The 22,132-nt window shown below is 39.7% G+C and overlaps 1 protein-coding gene across 1 annotated transcript in view; it reads left to right on the plus strand.

Annotated features, from left to right (window-relative positions):
• RAP1A (RAP1A, member of RAS oncogene family) overlaps positions 1-22,132 on the plus strand; it is a 113,827-nt gene that overhangs the window by 39,379 nt on the left and 52,316 nt on the right. Inside the window, exon 2 of the mRNA XM_063143047.1 lies at positions 21,917-21,987. The gene's annotated coding sequence lies outside the window, so the exon portion shown is untranslated. The remainder of the gene's footprint in view (positions 1-21,916; positions 21,988-22,132) is intronic.

Here is a 22,132-nt window from a genome sequence, read left to right on the forward strand (position 1 = left end):
TCTTCCAAAGGCTTTGTATATTTTAACCCAGAATGTACAGAGAGCTTCACAAAAGCAGAGTGCAATTTCCTTAGGGAAGAGTACTTGTCTTTCTGATAAATAAAGATGCAGTAAATAGGTTTGGATTACACAGCCCTTAAGAGCCCACATACTATGAGCCATGACAGCAGGTTATTAAGGAACATTTAAAAGAAGAAGAGAACGGAGGGTTTGGATTGGATGCACAGGAAGTGGATAACAGGAAGGAATTTTGGCTATAAATGTATTTTTGAGAAATCCTGCTTCAAAAGGGAAGAAGGCCTGTGTGGAATGCTTCCATCCTCGTTCTTCGATAGATTGAGTGGAAATTAAATGACTGAAGGGGGATAGGAAATTAGGAGCTCTTCCTCTGAAATACGGAACAGCTCCTTTGTTAACCACTTCATAGGTTAAATATCTAGTTTTTTTAAATGTAATTTTGGGGAGTTTAAACAGAATGGGCCCTAACTTTTTTTTAGTACTCAGATAGTCCTTCCAATTTCCAGGCTTAATAATAATTATTATATTTATTTGTATCCCGCCTTTTGCCCAATACTGGGCCTCAAGGTGACCTTACAAAATTTAAAACATATACATTTTAAAACCCATGAAAAGAATTATTAAAAAGTTTTAAATATATTAAATATATTACAATACTTAAACATTAAACATTTAAAATACATGACAATTTTTAAACGGCTATAGCATAGACGGAGGCCCAGATTAAACCAATGCTTTTCTGAGAGAGTAGGTTTGGACAAGACAGTGGGAAGCTGGGAGTGGGACTGTGCAAGCCCCAGACAGCTATGTGAAGGGAACGCGCAAGCTTTCGATGCGGAAAGCTTAGGGAGTATCCAACATTATCCTGGCACTAGCACTGATGACTTGGTATAGCGTAAACCAATGCTTTCACAATGTAACTTTGCATTCCTTTTTTGCCACCCTGCCGCCAAATATCAGGGGTAAATCACCGTTTTTTCTCATTGTGTTACTTACATTGCATAAGCTTTGGTTTATGCTAGGGCAACGTCGTTAGAGCTAGTGCCAGGACAACATTGGAAACTACCCATTGAGCATTCTCTCTTCATGACTTCCTTTTTGGACTATCCGTATAAAAAGCTCATATAGGTGCTCTTTTGCTGCTTCTGTAAAGTCCAAAGCTGCTTTGAGCTAGAACCACTTAAACCAGCCTTCCCCAGCTTGGTGCCCTCCAGAGATTTTGGACTCCCCCCCCCCTTAGCCCCAGCCAGCATGGCCAATGGTGAGGAATGAAGGCAGTTGTTCAAACATCTGGAGGGCACCAGCTTGGAGAAGGCTGACTTAAACACTCACAGTTCCACATGACCTATACATTCAAGTTTTAGTGCTAATTCACACGTTACCTTCTGAAATCAGCTTGCAAGCATGTTACCTCAATAGTTCTGGAATAGTTTTCTAGGCACAATTCAGGGTGGGCTTTGTCCTTTAACATGCTAAATTGCTCGAATCCAGCATAAATGAGACCACCCCCTTGCGTATGTGTTATCATTGTGTTCTTTCCAATGCTCTGCAATAAGACACCCATTGTGTCTTCTGCCAGGTCCTCTTCTCATTGCACAACATTCTGGGGTATGTGCTAATGCATACACATAGTTCATGCAGGGTCCAGACAATGAACTCATCACTGCCTCCCATGAATAGAGACTGTGACCTAGAACAAGCCCAACACTCTGTGCACCAATTGCTGGAGAACATGGGTGAGAAGGTGCTGTTGCACCGTCTCCTGCTTTGTTGGTCCCTGGTCAACAGCTGGTTGGCTACTTTGTGTACAGAATGCTGGACTAGATGGACCCTCAGTCTGATCCAGCGTGGCACTTCTTATGTTCTTACTCCTGTGGCAGCATTGTAGGCGCAGATTAGTAAAAGAGGATGTATTGTACTTCAGGGAAACTTGTTCGCTATTATTGATCTTGTTACTGAGAGCTGCTTTGAACCACTGTGAGGAGAGCATAGCAATTTAGATGGGATTTTAAAATTCTGTGGGGATGTTGTGGGTACTTTTCAATCTGGAAGTAATATGGACCAGTTATGATGCTTGCTTATTCTTGATTTTATATGTAACCTTTGTCAATCAGACCTCACGAGGTCTGGGTGGGATAGAAATCTTGAAGATTAATTCAAATGAGGATACATTGCTTTGTCAAGCCAGGGAGATGACACTGAAGCGTCTCAGTGATCCTAGTTGGGCTAATCTTTATTTCAACCATTTGGGAAGTCTCCAGAGAGAAGGAACTTATTGTTCAGAATGGAAAGTGTTGTAAAAATGCTTAATTTTATGAAATGGTCCTAGGCAAGCTGTCTTGATCTGGATTTGTGTTTTTCTTTCTCACCAGTAATGCCCACTGAGCGGTCTTTAAATTCAGTTGCTGTATGTCCCCTTTCAGTAAAGCTAGGTCAGGAACTTCTCTGTTAGGTTTGGTTTATCATAGAGAGCCAGTGTGGTGTAGTGATTAGAGTGTTATTGAGGTTCTAGGCCCTACATGGCCATAGAAGCTCACTGGGTGACTTTGAGCCAGTCACAGACTCTCAGCCCAACCTAACTCACAACGTTGTTGTTGTGGGAATAAAAAGGAAAGAGGATTTTATATGCCGCCTTGGGTTCCTTAAGGAAGAAAAAATGTGGAATACAAATGTAATTAATAGTAATACTACCTATTGACAGTACTTTGACAGCTGAACAGTGTTAGAATATTTGTTTTGTTAGTAATGTTAATAATAATTTCCTGACCTAAGAAGTTTTTTTTTGTCCTGTGGGAAATAGTGGAATGGCTAAAGTCAGTCACAGAAATGTACCACAGTATGCCAAGTATTAATCATGCATCTTAATTTCTGGCCAGAAATTCTTGCTAGTACAATTGGCAGAAAAAAGGAAACATACGCTGACAAAATCTTATCTTTAATAAGGATGAAAATGCAAATTTGTAGAACCTAATTGATTTTCAGACTTTTTTTTTTTACTCAAGATAATGTGTTTTCAAATATAGCTCATTGTTAGCGCTAATTCTTTGCCTGTTGTGTTTTTCAAAGCGAAGTTTCAAGGCATTGCCAGATAGAAGTATGTATGTATGAAGTGCATGTCCAAAGTTGCAGAGCATGCTGATAACAAGGATTTGGAAAGGAATCTTGTTTTCCTGTAGTTTACAAACTTTAGGAATATTACTCTTCTTTAGCACAAGGTATGCAGGAAAACACTTATACTGCTATGAAGTGCCATTTGATTTGATGCTTGCTCAGCTAGGGTTTGTATCCTGAATCTGCCTTCCAGGAATGGAAGGGCCCTGCTCATGTAAAGTCCACCTGCCTGATTTTTGGGGATCCGCCCCAACTCACCCCATTGAGAAGGGTCTCTTGAACGTTCTGCATATTATTCTCAAAAGCTGGAGGGGCTGCCATGGGAAGGAGGCTGCAAATAAGTCTACTTCCATGAGTACTGTTGATCCAGCATAAATCTGGATATAACTGTTAGGTATCCATTAGGGTAATCCATCACAAATTTATTCAGCCTTGCAAAATAGTCCACAGAGGTTATTAGGACCCTGTCTACATGTACCTATGTCTGTAATTGCGCTCTAAAAGGGAAAAAATGGGGGAAGCTCTTTCTAACACTCCCTGCTTATTTACATTTTTATTAGATACTTGCCTGATCTCCTATTGGAATCTGTAAGTCTGAATCCTTTACATGTATATGGCAAAAGTCCTCCTTGTCCCAGTAATATTTTGTAATGATTTGAAGAGTTGATCATACTCCACAATATTATAATACCCAACATGATAACTATTTGCTAAACACATATGGAAGAAAGATTGCAGATACAGCCCCTGTGAGCTTGTGTGTATGTTGATAATCTCATAACCCAATAAAAGTTCTGGAATCTTGATGAGAACGACAATTAGATAAATATGTGTACTAGTTTATTATTTGATGTCTCAATTCAGAATAGGATCAATTATTGTGCATTATATATCAGAGGTCCCTTTTTAGACTTGTGGGCACATTTGGGAATTTGAGAAACTGCTGTGGGCACCACCGCAACATGTCTAATCAGTTGATTGCTGCATTTATTTATTTATTTATTTATTTATTTATTTATTTGTTTGTTTATTATATTTCTATACTACCCAGTAGTGAAGGCTCTCTGGGTAGTTCAAAGCTATAAAATACAACATGATTTAACATAATATAAAACTTGTAAAAGATTAAAAGTAGCATGTAAGACTAAAACTCTACATCTGTTTCAGCCCAGGGAAATCCTGGGTGAAAAAGTGTGTCTTTAGGAGGCATTTGAATGATCTCACATTTTTTGCTTCCCTAACTGCACGGGGGAGGGTTGTCCAGAGGAATGGTACCACTCCAGAGAAGGCCTGCTGCTGGAGGTTTTCATGGAGACAATCCTTGCATTCTGGAATGACTGGCAAGGCCTCCTGTGATGATGTTAAATGTTGCTTGGGTATATATACGGGAAAGTGGTCTGCTAGGTATTCTAGTCCCAAGTTGTTTAGGGCTTTATATGATAATAATATAATCTTGTACATGGATCGGTAGCTAATAGGCAACCACTTTAGTACTTTTAACACAGGTGTTATGTGAGCATAGTTAGGTGACCCAGTGAGCAACTTCTGAACCACGCATTGCAGTACTCTAATCGTGAAGTTACCAGTGCTTGGATGACCATGGCTAGACTAATCCTATCCAGGAACGGACATAGTTGGTGTACCAACCAAAGTTGGTACTGGGCACTCCAGGCTTACAAAGTGACAAAGATGGATCCAGGAGTACCCCCAAACTATGAAGCTGTAGCCCTATTCAGAACAGGCAAACACCCCAATTCCTGGACTTGGGAACTGTGAACCCACAGGGTCTCTATTTTATCAAGATTCAACTTCAGTTTATTAGCCCTCATCCAAGCCATAACTGCGTTCGGGCACCTGTTCAGAATGCCTTGGCATCTACCTGTCGCATTGAAGGGTCTTAGGCTGCGTCTTAATCAACAAAACCTTTGTTTCATTTCTATTGGACATGGTAACATCTCTTTTAATAAGGTATTGTCTAATTCAACTAATTTCTGGTAGTGCAATACAGCAAATGCTTCTTTTAAAATGTATGTTTTGGCATTGCCCAGTAGTTGCTTCTTTTTGGGAAGAGGTTATTAGCACAGATAATGTTTGTACTGGAACAGTTTTTATTATTCACTGATGTGCACCTTCTGTTAAATTATTTACCTGCTTCATGGAAATTAAAAAATGGTCAGTGTAAATGGATTCTTTATGCCCTTTTCACAGCTTAAAGCCTGATATTGCAACATTGGAAAGATAAACACTCACCTTCTATAATGCAATGAATTGAGGAACTTACAAAGCTTTCAATATTTGAACAGGTGGCATTTAGACGCCACCTTCAAATGAATTTTTATTTGGATATTTGGTCCGCTTTTGTTAATGCCTATATGTAATTGCTAGAAAGTCATATACATTTCATATGTATTCATTGGTATGGATATATACAAATCCAGGTACATCTATTTTTTTAAAAAAAGGGCACTACATTGGGAATCCCTGCACTAGTGCCATTGGAGCCGCACACGGGCATAGTGGACCCCTGCTATATATGATGTGTACTTTTTTCCTAGCAGAAAATTTCTGAAAGTATTGAGGGCTAAGTGAGGGGCCATTATTCACTGGCGAGAACACATGTTCCAATGATAAATCCCTGCCATCTTTTATTTTTATTTATTTATAATATTTTTATCATGCACCTCAGCCAAAAAGGCTCCCGGAGCAGCTCACAATCAATCAGTAAAGAAGACAGTCCCTGCCTTCAGGCTTACATTCTAAAAAAAGATATGACACACAAGGAAAAGGGGATGAGGAGGGAAAGAAAAAAAGATTTCAAATAGCAGATCTCATAAAACCCTTCATGGGCACGCTAGAGAGCTGCTGCAAATTGACAATACTGGGCTAGATGGACCAGTTATCTGAGCTGGTGATAGTCAGTTTTAAGAACATAAGTGCCATGCTGGATCAGACGGAAGGTCCATCTTGACCAGCACTCTACACAGCTTTGTGTGTTCAGTTGTAGTTACTGGTGGAAAGATAAAGTAACTGCATGCCTAAAGTATTGGGGTAAAAGTGGCTAGACATGATGGGAGTTGGATTTCAGTAAAGATGTTCTGAGTGGTGCCTGTTAAACTGTTGATGAGGACATTCTTTTGTTTTCATACATGATTCAGTTTTTATGTAAAGAAGAATTTCAGTTCAGTCACATACACTCCACAGTTAAATGTTGATACAGCAGTTGTGAGATGTAAACCTTTTAGGGCTTCCCCCCACCCGATTACTTTTTTGTACAATTATTCAGCATTTAGATGTGGAGTGCTACTTTTTGTTGTTGTTGAAGCTCCAGGTAGCAATTACCCACAAGTTGGTAGTAAAATTTATTCCTTTTATGACAGATTGAAATTGGTTGATTGGGACGTCTGTAGGTCTTGAGATGAGAATTTAGAACATAATCTGACTCTGAGATGATGAGCTCATTGTAGATACATGTTTAACATATCTACAAAAATACAAGAGATGAAAGATTGCCCTGCTGGATGCATTAGTAGTATAAAAATGCAGCAAGTTTTTGAGTTCCATGAAATTAAATCATTTTGCCAGATGTTCAGACAGAGCACTGTGACAAATGAAATCATAAAACATCCCAACAGCATTAAGGAGCAGTTTTGTATGGGATATCCGTAAGAACCCAGACCTTTTGCACTATCCTAGTTTTTTTCTGTTATGAACACAAAATGTATTAACATGTTATAGCAGGAGTGGGCAACTTGTGGCCCTCCAGATATTTTGGCCTACAACTCCCCTCACCCTTCACCATTGGCTGTGTTGGCTAAGGCTGATGGGAATTGTAGGCCAGAACATGTAGAAGGGGCAAAATTGCCCAAGCCTGTGTTACAGCTTTTGTTTTGTATATAAAGCTAGAACAATTTTCAATGTATTCATTTTTAGGTTTTTGATGAGCAAACTGGAGCAAACTTGGCTGTCTGACTTTGAACGTTGGATTACTGTGGTGGTCTTTTTCAGCCATTGCAGGCAGTTATTATGGAATGCTACACAGTATATTTCTGCAAGCATTTATCTAGTTGAAAACAATGCCCAGCATGCTGTGCAATATCCATTCTAAATAGATTGTTCCTAAGCTTCCATTATTAAAGCTGATTAGTTAATAAGCCACCAATTATAACCTTCCTTAGAAACCTAAAAGCGGTAGCGGCTGAAAACAAAAGTTAATGATATCCTGAGGCCAATGTATAATGTCCTTTCAGATCATAGTTTTTGAGGCCAGCAGGGATGGTGACTGTTGCCTAATTTGACCTCTTTGCACAGCAACATCAGCTATGAAAACCGAATCCGCAGTTGCTGAGGCTTCTGCAGTAGTTGGAGCGTAGCTTTTTAACAGAAACATTGGCTGCCATGTTGCAACTCCACCCTCGTCTCCTAAGAGTGAGTTGAGATGCTGGAAACTTTTTTTTAAAAAATGGGATGAACATGTAACCTTGTCTGTATTTAGGAGACTTTACATGGACAAAGGTCCATCAGTGTTGTGGAAAACATATCATTTATTATTCCTGTTTAATACTGACTGTGACTGATTCATTGCCAATACAGACTGTGCCTGAATTGGGACTACATATGTGTGCAGGAAATTATTCTCCCAGTTCTTCTTTGTTTGATGTGCCTTTTAATACTAATAGTGTGCTTCATTTCCCCCTTCATCACAAGCTCCACTTCTCTTCCTGCCTCCAGTCTCAGCCTGTTGTCTGTGTATGATCCAGTGTGCACATTTTGAATTGTTTACGTTTCCTGATTCTGGCCCTGCTTACATAGCTTAACTTGGTAAGACTCAGTTTCAGAACCCTACAGGTTGAATTATGGGTTTTATTTTGTGTCAGTTGAATGGCAATCCTTGTGTGTGGTTTCTGAATACAATCTGTGTTTAAATATCTATTTGCTTAGATTTCTGTTTTCTAAATCTGGAAGAGCCTACGAAAATGCTGCTGCTTCTCTTTCTGTTTCTGAACATCCCCAAACTCCAAATTTGTAGTTTCTTTAGGTTACAGTTGAGTCTTAATGTAGAATAGAACAATAAAAACTCAAGAAGAACTGTATAGAAGAATCAAGAACTTTATAGTGGTGGTGACTGGTGCCTTGGGAAGGAAGTGTGTGTGTGTGTGTGTTTTGCACAAGTACCAATTTGCAACAAATATTTTCAAGTAGCCTGAACATTGTTTGAGTAATTCTTACTGACATAGACAGCTCAATTTTCCAACTTGCTTAGATGATGTTATATCTCTGAAACTGTCCATCGAGGCCTAGAGAAACATTTTTCAGTTTCCTGACCAGCATTTCTTGCTCTGATTTGGTTGTCTTATCAAGTTAATGTTAAAGCGAGTTGAAAAGGTTCATTCAGTAAGTAGGAGTTCTGGCATGAGCAGTTTCTTCCATCCGCTGACTGCCCCCCCCCCCCCCGCCCTTTTTGGTCTTTTTGCATATGACTCACAATTGCTGACTAAAATCTTGCTGATTTGGTACTTGCAGCTTATTTTTAAGGGAGGAAAAATAAATCCCTGAGCAAGATATTGACCAAGTGAAAAATAAGCTCTGACGTTTCTCATATTTTGTGGTTGCTTTAACTTGCCTTTATCAAAATACATATAAAAACAGCATCTTTATAGATAAGAGAATTCAGGATGGAGTTTCGTTCCTGTCTCAGATACTCCCTCATAATCGTCTTCCAGCTGGGCACAGGAACTTGTCTCCAGCATTTGAATACTTTGAAGTTACGGAAAGTGGTGCTAAGCTTGTGGATCAGCTCTTTCTCTCCCTCCTAGCCTTCAGCCTTCTCCCCTAAAACTGGCTGGGAACTTCTTTAGTCAACATGTTCAGTTTGTGCAATGTGGGTATAAGTTGAAGCTACAGGTGGCTTATGGAAAGCTGGGTTGCATTTTCTTATTAAACGTATTTTCTTAGTTTTTTCTTTCTTTTCTTTTTCGGACTCCCCCTGAGCTGTTGGGGAGGGGGTGAAATTTTTCAAGAATATTTGGCAAAATGCCCTCCTCCCCCACTTCTGTACCCATGAATAGGTTGGAGAATTTCAGGTGCAGCTGGGCATCCACTTTTAATATTTTAAAATTCATTCATTATTCACTGAGCTGAAATTTCTCAAGAGAACTTTGGAATTTTCCCCAAGAACTTTCTTTTTTGTTTTTTGTTTTTGCCCCTGCTGTCTCACAAATAATTTCCACTTCCTATATTTCACTGCCTGCAAATAGGTTAGGCAATTTTGGGAGTCTGTATTCACTCATCCCTATGAGTCTATTTCCACAGCTTGCAAAATACACCTCTCTCAATTTCAGTAACAATCTAGCATGGTGAATCTCCAAATAAGGACTCTTCCTTTTCTCTCTTCTCCAAAAAATGCACTCTGCAAAAATGTCCATTTGCTTTTAAAGAATTTCCTTTAATTCCATATTATAGTAAAAGGTTTTGTCACAGGATGCAGCTCTGTACCTAGTCTCTTCCCTGCCACTGTGTTCAATTTTTTGCTGTACAGAAAATTGGTTTTTTTCTTTGTTTAGAAATGTTAGGTATTTCTTTCATCTTGAAGTTAATTTATCATAAGCAAACATGTATATTTCAACCTCCAGTTTTTAGCTCACTCCTATTATAAGCTACTTTGCTTGTTTGTCATGTGGTATTATGAAATGATACCACCTTAGAAATATATGTGGAAGGGTTGCTTTCTTGGAAGTGCCCCCATCTCAAAATCTCTCTGCACATTCAAAGTTAGCCCATTGAGGTGAAGAGTTGGATAGAAACTTTCTCTTTCATGTGCTACCTTCATTGTGCTGAGAGATGATGATGATGTTTACTATTAGCATTTTCATAATGCCCATTGTGACATGTACTACTTCTATATGACTTAGGAGACTTTTTATTAGTTGTTGTTGTTATTATTATTATGTTGTTGTTGTTATTATTCATGTGTTATTAAGAAAGCACATGAAGAGGCACGCCATGCTACCCTCTCCCCATTGGCCTCTGTTTCTTGCACCTTCTACATGTGGATGTTCCAGAATTACAAATCACATGGAGAGCCTCCATGGATAGAGGAAATTCTCCGATTCAGAAAGTTGCCTTCCACATGTAGGGGGATGATGGAAATGGTGGTAGAGAGGGGTGGAGCTAGCATCTTTCCCTTCCTTATGTGTTCACATTACTTGGATTCCTGAATAGGAATCTGAATAAAGGCAGGCTTAGATAGAATCCACCACCTTTTCTCTCTCATACTAACTGCCTACTCCCAACTGGCAAGCCCTAGCCATCAATGAGCCTGTGATCTTTCTTTCTTCCCTTCCGGCTTCTATCATGGAGGAGGGGCCTCTTCCTTGACAGACATCTCCTCAGGCCCAGCTGTCAGATCACTTTGTTACAGCCATTAACTAGGTTCTCAAGAAATTTGCGTTTGGGGGGAGAACTTCAGGCATACAGTGTGCTCCACATGCATATTTGAGGTGGTACAGATATGAACTGGCTGTATTTTTTCAACCATATTGGTTTACATGGCTGTCTAAAAAATGTTTGCCCTTCCCAGGTAGACTTGCATCATTGGTCTTCTCAGACATTGGCCTCGGATGTTTCATAACTATTTTGTGTTCCTGGATGACAACAACTCTGACAATTATATAGCTGCTTATCTTGAGCACAATATCTTCCAGCTCCTTGTTTACTTTTGGGTGAGGTTACAACACCTACTATGAGAAGTCTACAGAAGGCAATGATCTCTCCGAGATAGTGACTATGCAAATACAAGGAGTTCTCATTTGAGATAAATAACAGTTTTGTGCAACAAGACAGATTTTCTCTGTGTGTGAATCATGACATCTCTCTTCCCCCTCCCCCAAATAATATATATGTATGTATCAGTTGAAAGAAATGAGAACTGTTGGGATATGTTCAGTTTGCTTTCTCATCTTGTTCCAAGGGACTTAGTGAGAGTTACAGTGGGTATGTATAACTTCCCACCACCAATTTAGTCCCTTGTTCCAAGGGACTTAGTGAGAGTTACAGTGGGTATGTATAACTTCCCACCACCAATTTAGAGGATTTGCCCAAGACCAGTGATTTGAGTTTTACATCTGAGAAGGGTTCTGAGCTTGGATCTCCCACAATTTGGCACAGTCTCTGTTTGCGTTACCACAGTGGCACATGGGATGGCTGCTTGAAATCTGCTTCCACATTAATTGCATTTTTATGATATCTTGATACTTCACTCGTAGGGGCAGGAAATCCATGCGACGTCGTTTCTTTCTAATATGTGAAAAGACTTCCTAATGGGAAAGCCCTGTTTTTCCTTCATGCTTGGTATGTTAACTTAGTAATTTCTATACTAAGTGATGTTATTGATCAAGTGATTTTTGAGTCGGTTGCCAGAGTTGCCTGCAGGTATGGTGAAGAGGCTTTCAGGATGACTTCTTATGCTTCTTAAGGTTTGTCGACAAAATTGATATTTCACAAAACAAGATGTTAAGCATTTGGGGAACTGACGTGGAATGAGTGTTCTGGTTGGTTTGCCTGGTGACCCCTATTGATTTTTTAAAATCTTGCCTTGTAATGTGCGTTCAGAGCATGTTCAGAGGAGGGCAACCAGGATGATCAGGGGTCTGGAAACAAAGCCCTATGAAGAGAGACTGAAAGAACTGGGCCTGTTTAGCCTGGAGAAGAGAAGATTGAGGGGAGACATGATAGCACTCTTCAAATACTTAAAAGGTTGTCACACAAGGGAGGGCCAGGATCTCTTCTCGATCCTCCCAGAGTGCAGGACACGGAATAACGGGCTCAAGTTAAAGGAAGCTCGATTCCAGCTGAACATCAGGAAAAACTTCCTGACTGTTAGAGCAGTACGACAATGGAATCAGTTGCCTGGTGAGGTTGTGGCCTCTCCCACACTAGAGGCCTTCAAGAGGCAGCTGGACAAGCATCTGTCAGGGATGCTTTAGGGTGGATTCCTGCATTGAGCAGGGGGTTGGACTCGATGGCCTTGTAGGCCCCTTCCAACTCTGCTATTCTTTGATTCTATGTGTATATAGAATGGCCTACTAAAGCCATGGAAGTATGTTGTATTACTATGGGCAGTTCTGATATAATGTACCTGGCTCATGTTGCTCCCTGCATATAGTGCAATGGTTTGATTGATATGGGATAATATGATAAGGGATTCTGAGAATGGAGGGTGCCGCTGAAATGTTGGAACCAAGCTCAACGACCTTCAAACACCTTTTACCCAAGCACTTTTATAGATATATGATCAGAAGCTTGTTTCCACCACGGCAGTATATTAGCACAAATTGAGAAAGCTTTGTTTAATAATTTGGGCAGGCAAATGTTGCCTATCATGTTATCCACCACCACCACCACCACATTTTTTTGAGACCAGTTCTGCAGGCTGGAGCTGATGGGACCTGGAAGTCCAAAACATCTGGAGCACATCAGGTTGGGGAAGGCCACCTAGAGTATTCTACCAAGACTAATGTAAAGCCCGTGTCACCACAGGTGTTAATAGTCTGAAAATGATTGGATGAAAATATGTTCTGGGTTTGCTTCTAGTTATGAAACTTGCTTTACCTATTGAAGTTAATTAAAACCCAGCATTTTCTGGAGTCTTTTCATTTGCACTTAATAGCTGGGGATTAAGCCAGAAAGGACTTTAATTTACTTCACTTTCCATTTTATATATTTTCTAGCTTTAAAGCTTGCTTTTCTGGACTTTTCCAATGGTGAGGCATACAATTTTAAAGAAAATAGCTACTTCCACTGATAGCAGATGTTTTATGTCAAGAATCTTTACATGTATTTGACTCTTTGTAATGGGGTGATAAAATATTGCCATGATTCTTTGGTGACTCATCCTAATAATTACTGTGTACTGTGGGTTGACTTTTGCAATAGTACTTGCTTTGCCTTATCTTAGGTACATTTGAAACTCATTGTGGAAGTGGCTTTCCACTCAACCTTGTGCTGTTCTGGTTGATTGGTTAACCTTTTATATATAACCTTGAAGGGAGAATTAAACGAAGTCTGTGCACTGACCAGTCTTTAAGAGCTTATGCTACTGACCTACTTGGTTATAATGATCTGCTGCTGATCTTCATTGTTCAGAGGTTCGGTTGGCACTTGGCCTTGGGTTGATGTCCTATGTGCAATAGTTCTCAGGAGCGAATTGTGTGCTTGCCTGCTACCTGATGAGCTTTCAGTGTAATGCCGAGCTTATGCGTGAGAAACTTGTTCACACCAAAGGCTTTATGGGTTGTAGGGGAGGGTGTGTGAATTTGTTGCTCACTTGCATCTACCACATACATAAGGCTAAATTGGACCACCATAGAGCAAAGGGAAACTAATTATTCAGCATGCAGAATTTTTTCCTTTCCTTTTTGGGGAAGGGTAGAGCTGGTATCCATGGCATCTTTCCATAGGGCTAGGAAAGACTGGAGTGCCACTGCCACTCAGTATAGACAATAATGACCTACATGGACAAATAACTTGTTGTAAGGCACCTTCCTATGTTCTTTTTGTCATTTCTTATGAGGTTGATGCAATTAATAAGGCCTTGTTTTTCCATCTCTTCTGTTTGGCTGCTTTATGAAGTGATTTCACTTTCTGATTATTTTATTAACCACATAAGGCGCCTTGGCCGAAAGGTGGTTACAAATCTGAGAAATAAATAAATGAAGTAACTTCATAAATAAATAAATGAAGTGTGTTAAACTGGAAGAAGTGATGAGATTTTCATATGGTAATTGCTGGAGGACTTCCAGTGATATGATCTGAGTAGCTTGATAAGACAGACTGATCCGAACCCAGCTTTGTTTACTCTTGCTTGAGTTAGGAGCGGGTGTTCTCATCCTTTGCCTTGCACTGAGCTCAGCATGACCTCATGCATGGATACGTGTTAACTGACTTTGCTGCCACCCCCTTTCCCCCTTTCCTTTCCTTTCCTTTTCTTCTTATTGCACAGTTAGTTTGAATCAAGTATTCAGTCGATTCTACTAACAATGAATCTTTTCATTTTCCTTGCACAGAGAATGGTCATCACTGGCTGGCCAATCTGCCTGAGATTTCCAGCAGAGCACAGTTGCACAGTGTTGACCTGCAGGGTTAATGCCACCTGATGTCTGATCTAAGTCCTAGTCCAGGGGTGCAGAAGGGCTGAATTCCATTTTGAAGAAGCTCTCAGGAGCTACATAGCAGTGGTGGGTAGAGCAAAGGGTTGGGGCCATAATACCCCAAATGCCAGCAAATTTTAGCGTATAGGTCTTACTGCTAGTAACTAAGCCTCAGGGAGGCATTTATTTATAAATGGCATTTCTATACCGCCGAAGAACATTTCAACCTGCACAAAAGTTAAGAAACCACCAAATAATCTATGGTTGGGGAAAAGGGTGGGGCCATTTGGGGAACCTTGGAGGGCCAGATTAGAACCCCTGGAAAGCCATATTTGGCCCCTAGGCTTGAAGTTCTGCAACTCTGTCCTAGCCCTACACATGCACACACATATACATTATACACATGCACACATAAACACACACACACACACATGAGTGAGTGTGCTAGTTCATGCCACAAAGGCTGATAATTAATTAAAAGCACACATGGCAGAAGTAGTGAGTTTTCTCAAGTTCTCTATGGCACTTTAGATAGACTGGTCCCCCTTCCATAGGTGGTTGCTGAGCTCCTGCATGATGTGGGATCTGAAAGCTTTTTCATAGTGATGACATGTGACTTAATTGTTAGTGTATAGTTTCCTTGGCTCCTAAAAATTGAAGCATATTTTTAGTAAACTCTTGTTGACGAGGTCTATAAACAGAATGGAGTGGTACTATTATTACAGGATCAAAAGCCCAAAGTTAGCTCTTTCCATAGCACTGTTGCTAACTGGTCTCTCAAGTTTTGGCAACTTTTGAAATGTTGTTTTTAATTTCGACACAAGGTATATAATAATGAAGCTTTCTAGCTAGACTAGGCAAACTTTGACACTCATATAATGCCAATAAATCATTTAGTTTCTCAAGATGTTACAGATGTGCAGATTTTAAGTGCATGTCATATGATTTTGGTGTCACACTAAATCTTGAATGTTTGGGTAAGGCTCAGTTCATAAGACAATTGCATATGAATTGTTTCCAAATTATGACTCGTTTAAATGAGCATTTCTACAGTTATGTGACTCTTAATTTCTTTTGTCTTTTTTGCCATTGTTTAAGAAGTAGGAAGATGTAAAGGTTCATTATGCTTCACACTTTTCCTCACAAAACTGGAAACATCCACACAGAATGAAACACTTAAAATCTCTCTTTCTAATACACCATCACACACCTTCCATCTGCTGTATCACACACAACTTCCTGATCCTTCAACCTACTTTAGAAACAAAAAGAAATCTACAGTACAAAGCCACTTCACTGCTGGTTGGAGTTTATGAAAATCAACCAACCTGTTCTTTTTAATTGTACATGTTTCCACAGACAGTAACGATGCCAGCCACAGCTTGGCATGAACCGCAAGAATTAATTATCATATGAAAGTCCTGTCGTTATCATAACCACCAGCAGAGTTGTTTGAGTCAAGCGTTGTTGTATCCTTTGCAAATCCATCTAATATGAAACATCTCTCCATATAGAGGCTGCAATGTTAGACACACTTAACTGGGAATAAGTTCTATTGAATTCAGTGGGATGTACTTCTCGGTAGATATGTGTAGGATTGTGTTGTTTCTCATCTGAGAGAGTATACCTTGAATGCACATATGCAAGACAAAATAGGAAAATCAAACACCTTTTACCCAGTTAACTGTATTTTTTAAAAAGAAATTGAGTTGAGTTTTCTCCTTTATGGTATCTTCGTGGTACCAATGGAATTTGGACCTGAATAGACTCAGAACTGTGACTGAGTAGGTGATCATTTGAAAAACGTGTTACAGGTAGCGGTTAGAATGTTGGACTAGGGCTCTAGGCCCCACTTAGCTTTGGGCCAGTCACTGATCAAGTCTAGTCTAGCTCACAGGGTTGTTGTGAAGAGAGGAGGAGCATCGTGTACGCTATTGGGGAGGAAAGGCAGGATATAAATGTAATTAATTCATTAATTAAAACTGCCTCCATTCTAACTTTTGGGGTTTGCTTGTTTGGCTATATTATGGTGGCACAAGGCTCGCCCATTAAGTGTGAATACCCTGAATTGTCAACAAGTTGCACAGCAAACACATTTTCCCAGCATTCACTAATACGTTTACCAGTATTCACTTGTTAGGGTGGAAAGAGAGAGGTACCAAAAATTCCAGCCTCTTCTCTTTGCCCTCCACAAGGTAATTAGCAAAAATGCCTGAAGTGACTTCATTGAAGTTTGTTTCCTTGTCCCTGCAAGCAAAAGTCCTTGAAATGGAAAAAGGTAGAAGGAAATTCAGAGTGCAATGATGTTACATGGAGACCAATGTGGTAGAGTTTTGGAGAGCTGATTCAAATCCTTGCTCAGTGACACCCTGGGTGGTACCTTTGGCCAGTTCACTGCCTCTTAGCCTAACCTACCTCACAGGGTTGTTTTTATTTATTACATTTATATACTGCCCCATAGCTGAAGCTCTCTGGGAGGTTTACAAAAGTTAAAGGTCTGTGTAGGAAAGAGCGCTTCAGCTTTCTGCTTCCAACTCTTATTCTTGTTTTGCTGCTTATGGCATTTTTACCTTCTAAGGCGGGGGGAAACCTGCCAGCACTAAGATGGAAATATAGAGAATATACATAGAAAATATACTTGAGCAGCCCTATGTACATGGTCTTTTATTTAAACATTGTGAGTATATGGTTGTGAGCATAAAAGTGGAGGTGAACCACATATGTATACTGCTGTGAGTTCTTTGGGCAGATATTGTCTGTGGTTTTTAACTTACTAAATTGTGGGCGGGCAACTTCTAGGGCTCCAGATGTTTTGGCCTACAGCTCCCCTCGTCCCTCCCATTGGCTATGATGGCTAGGCATAATAGGAGTTGTAGGCCAAAACTTCTGGAGGGCCCCAGGCTGCTCATCCCTGTACTAGATGCTGAGAATGGGAAAGAGTGACAGCACTGCTCTGTTTAACTGCACGGGCATGTCTCCTGTAATGTCTGATTCCACCGTTAGTCAAGAGATGCAATACAAAAAGGATGCAGCAAGTTGAGAGTTGAGGACTGCCTTACAATCCTCATGGATGCCGCATTCCACACAATAGCGGGCAGTGTTCATTTGGTCACCGTGTCATAGAGACACAAACTGTTTCTCCCCTTTCTCTCTCTACAGTGCAGTGTGGGACAGCGTTGCTGCCTAAAATGGTCAGTGCTTTGCACTATAACTGCTCATTTTTGTCACAAGTCCTTTCCATATTGCATGACATTGTGGTTTTATGATGGAGGTCTGTGTAGGGAAGAAGGATTCAGCTTTCTGCTTCCAACTCTTATTCTTGTTCTGCTGCTTATGGCATTTTTACCTTCTAAGGCGGGGGAAACCGGAAATATAGAGAATATACATAGAAAATATACTTGAGCAGCCCTATGTATATGGTCTTTTATTTAAACATTTTGCAGATTAAGTCTATGACATTTATTTTTAAAGTTCTGCATCAATGCAAACTTGACCCTTGATGGTACAAAACTAGAGTATATTTAAAGGAGCAAGCACAATAAAAACTGCCATGTACTTCTGAAAACCAAGGGAGGGTTAAAGAAGTGGTACATCTGGAAGACGGAAAATGATGTTTCTCTGGAAGTGAAGGGCATTGTAAAGAAAGAGAGCTGTCTGACTAGAGGGGAAAACTTAAGTAATAGAGGTGTCAGAAAAGTGATGCATCCTCCACTTTAGGCCCAGAATAACTGAATAGCAGAGGAGGAGCAGGCAGTCCATTTAGGCATTAATCTTGCAGTGATGCGTAGGAAGAGAGAATAGTTGCTGTTTCCTTCTTTAAAATATATGTAGCGGCCGGATCTTTTTGTTGCTTGTCACTGGCATGTGTCTTAAAGAGAAAAGCTGATGAACTATACTTTTATTTTAGTACAAAATGCAGACGAAGATGTGGTGCTGCAAGATGTCAGTAATACTTACTCAGTAATCTGATTTTTTTTCTATTTTGGGAGGTTTGGCCAAATGGTTAGAAAGTGATAGTGAAACTTGCATGAACCTTTTGTACGAATAATGACAAACTGCCCATGGATGAAATCTCTTTGAGCTGGCAATAAAATGGCCCAAACTAGGAGCCATCTGAAATATGGCCTGGAAACTGGTATCTTTAACATCTTTCTTAGTTAAAGAGAAGCGATAGCTATAGTTATTCTGCGTTGATGTGCATGCGAGGAGTGTTTTACTAGATGGTTAAGAGTGTAGAAATTGTTCAAGTTTTAATACGCATGGACCTGTTGTTACAGATCTAGCTTGGCCCTTAAGGCATTAAGGCCTGTCATTTGTTAAACACATTGGACTATCACTTGAGGCCTTTTCAAGTCACAGTTGGACAAGTTGCAAAAGCTGTAAGACAGTATTATGTAAAGTCTGGGAACAGGTTTTGATTGCTGAGTCTGCGAGACTACATATTGTAGTGACTTGATGAGGAGAAAATGTTGTTCAGCTCAGTTTTTCAGAGACCATCTTCAATTTTGCACTTTTACTTCTACCCACTGCAGTTCCTCACTTCAAACACAATTAAAGTGCATTTTTTTTGTACTAATATTTTGGTGCACTTATTCGTTCGAGCAGTTTATTGTATCAATTACTCTGCTGAATTCCTAAACACTTAATATCAAAAAATTGTGTTTCTCATTGCATTCATTACTGAAAGAAAGCGAGCATTACTTTCACAAGTTTCTTAACTTGCCCTCTTGGAACGGTTATCCTTTAGTTCTTATGCTTTGTACAGAAAATCAAAGGAGATCCTACCAAAAGTTGAGATACAAAAGAAGTAAAATGCTGTCCTATTGTGGAACAAGATATATAGTTTGCTCTACATGTTTCTGCGGAGTCAATATGGTTTCAGACACCTGGATCATCTGGATTACTACATAATTTCAAAATATGCGGAAATACAAGCTGTATTTTCCTCACTTCCTTCATGAAGCATAAAAATAGCAAAGTAGGCAGTGTTTGAAATAAATGTGTTCAGGTAATGCTTATGGTTTCTTTAAAAACAGGCTTAAAAAAACCCAGTCAAATTATCAGTTGGCGTTTTTCATCCATTTAAAAGACGTTTTCACTGCTGATGTAGGCAGTCTTTGTGCGCCTTTAGACCTAGGTTGTTGTGTTCGTGGTGACTCTTCAGTAGTAAATGATTCTGTGTTTAGTTGAGGGAAATTTATTAGTCTGAGAACTAAACCAGACATGATGCCATTCATGCAATTAGAAATTGTATGAATTGTGTTTTTTTGAGAATAACTAGGTGTTCCCTAGTTTTTTTGGGAGTAAATAGTAACAATTACTATTTTAAAAAATAGTAATTATATTTTCATATGGTGTTTTTATTCTTTTATTCTATCTGCTGTTCACTGCTCTGAGATCTTGGATTTGGAGCAATATACAAATATTGTAAATAAATTAGTTAAATAAAAAATTGGATCACTTGATAATGTTTGCGCTAAAATAAAGATAGGTTTATAGGCTTTATGGATATATTTATTCCTGGACTGAAAGAAGGGTGTCTGTGGAACAGTGTCGTGATACTACCTTGTTTGCTTAGCACCATTATTCCATAATCACTGCTGCTGAATTGTACATGTGATTCTACAAATCACATGTACAGTTCAGTATGAAACCTGCCTCTCCTCCAAAATTGCAGGTGAGTCTAGTTTTGTCTGAATGGACTGGTGTGCAACTGTCAGGAGAAGTTGGAGAAAGAGCATTTATTTAGGATAGTTCTGTTATTACTTCATTGCCAGTACCTCTTTTCCCCATTCTCCTGTTGTTAGAAAATGGATGTTAAATATACCCAAAATTGTATTCTTGGTTGTGTTTCCGTTTTAACTTAGTATGAATGCAGAGGCAAACCTTGTTCTCGGTGGGATGTGCACAACTCAAAACAGTGCTGCTTCCCAACTTTTGTTTATTTGAATAGGACTTCAGCATAAGCCTAATGCTAGTTGTAGTATACCAGCTGATTCTCAGGGTGAAATGCATTTCATACTAATTGATTAATCTTGATAGGGAAAGGGGGCAGTTTTCTGTAAACACACACTCAAACCAGTCACTTCTACTGATGCCTTCAACAATTTCATGCCCATAGCATCGGCAGCTAACATAATTCCAAAGACCTGGTTCTTTGGATTCTCCCTTGCTTAACCCCTGATATGCTTTTTTCCTTGAAGAAAAAAGCTTAAACTGTGAGACACAGTACTGTACAAACTTCAGTGCTATAATTCTAGGCATCCCAGAGGAATTTGTATAATAGGGATAGCTCCGGGACTACTCCCCTCTCAACAGAAATAGCTGAGTAGTATGTGTAAGAAATACGCTCTGTGTAATGTCATCTGGGATAGCTACAAACTTGCTCTTCAGCTATGCTGTGGTCAGAAGCTGCATTGAGCCATTGTAGTCTCGAGTTGCTTTACATTTTATTTTCAGTGCAGTATTGATTTTTTAGTGTGTGGAATTGTCCCCGCCCCCTAGAAAAACTAGCTAACGTATGCCCGTTGTGTCCTCCACAAAGGGGATTAAAATTAAAGTGTCTGAATTCTTAGAGAACCAATGCAAAACTCATCAAACAGCTCATGTAAAAATTCTATTGTTTTCTAGTATTAGTCATTCAGTACAGCATGGCGTTTTAGACAATGTTGGCCTGTTCAGCAGTTAGCATAATATAATGTAAGAATGTACAGTGGGAGTTTTAGGATACTGTAGATAGCGTCTTTTCTTTTTAAAAAAAAGGAGGCTATGATATTATTCTGCTCCATGCTCTGTGGATGTGTGATGTATTTGGAAAAAACAAAACAAAATGCCAAATTCTAGAAATTGTATACTACATTATTGGCCAGGGAATGCTGACTGAGCAAATACTCTGATGATAATAGTTCATGGTCAGAAGGCTCAGATAATGGAATCATATAGTGAGTGATATTACCCTGTTGAGTCTTGTTGATGCAATTCATATGACTTCCAGTTTCAAATGTTTTTTTCTTGCTGAGTTTAATAAGGTCACACAAATGCCAGGATACAAAACTTGCATTCACTTTTGAAATCCTGATTTGCTGAGAGATTAATTCAGCTGCCTGTGATGGTGGCTGGGTTCAGGCAATTGCAGGGGGAAAGAAGCTATTGTGGCTACTTTCCCAACCTTTGTGTGTGCTGCACATGTGCTGGTTGTTTACATAATTATCTGCGCTGCAGCATGTATTGGCTTGTTATCCAAATGTGGTGTGTGACACGGTGGGGATGGCTTCGTACCCACCCTACAACCCATGACATGCAGTAGGGGTTGTAGGCTGGGTACGAAGCCAACCTCACTGTAACGTGTGCTGGGTTCAGACAACACACCAACCTGCTTTGCAGCATGGAAAATTATATAAACAACTGCCATGCACATGGCACACCCAGGAGCAGGGAGAGAAGCCATGATAGCTTCTTTCGCCCCACAATTGTCCAAACATGCCCCATATGTACTCTAGGGAGCATTTCTTCGTTCTCAAATGAGACTCAGCAGTCATAATCTGTAAAAGAAGGATTTGTCTTGTTCATTATGAGAAGTGCTTTCAAAACATGTTATTAAATTTCTAAAAGTTCTGAATTGTAATTTTTCTTTTCTTTTGCAGTCCCTTAGAGGGAGTTCGGGAAGACCTCTAGCAGGTGCTGTCAACACTGATGAGAGATTTTATATGCCAAGGTATGAACTACTTTCATGTTATATCTATGTATGTTGTTGCTTTACGCCAAGTCAGGCCAGATAGTACACTTAGTCCTGTACTATCTGCTCTGATGGGGGAGTAGCTCTCCAAGACCTTGACCAGACCTTTCCCTAGCTCTGATGC

Source organism: Elgaria multicarinata, chromosome 1 (genome assembly GCF_023053635.1).
Source record: "Elgaria multicarinata webbii isolate HBS135686 ecotype San Diego chromosome 1, rElgMul1.1.pri, whole genome shotgun sequence".
In the NCBI taxonomy this organism is placed as follows: domain Eukaryota; kingdom Metazoa; phylum Chordata; class Lepidosauria; order Squamata; family Anguidae; genus Elgaria; species Elgaria multicarinata.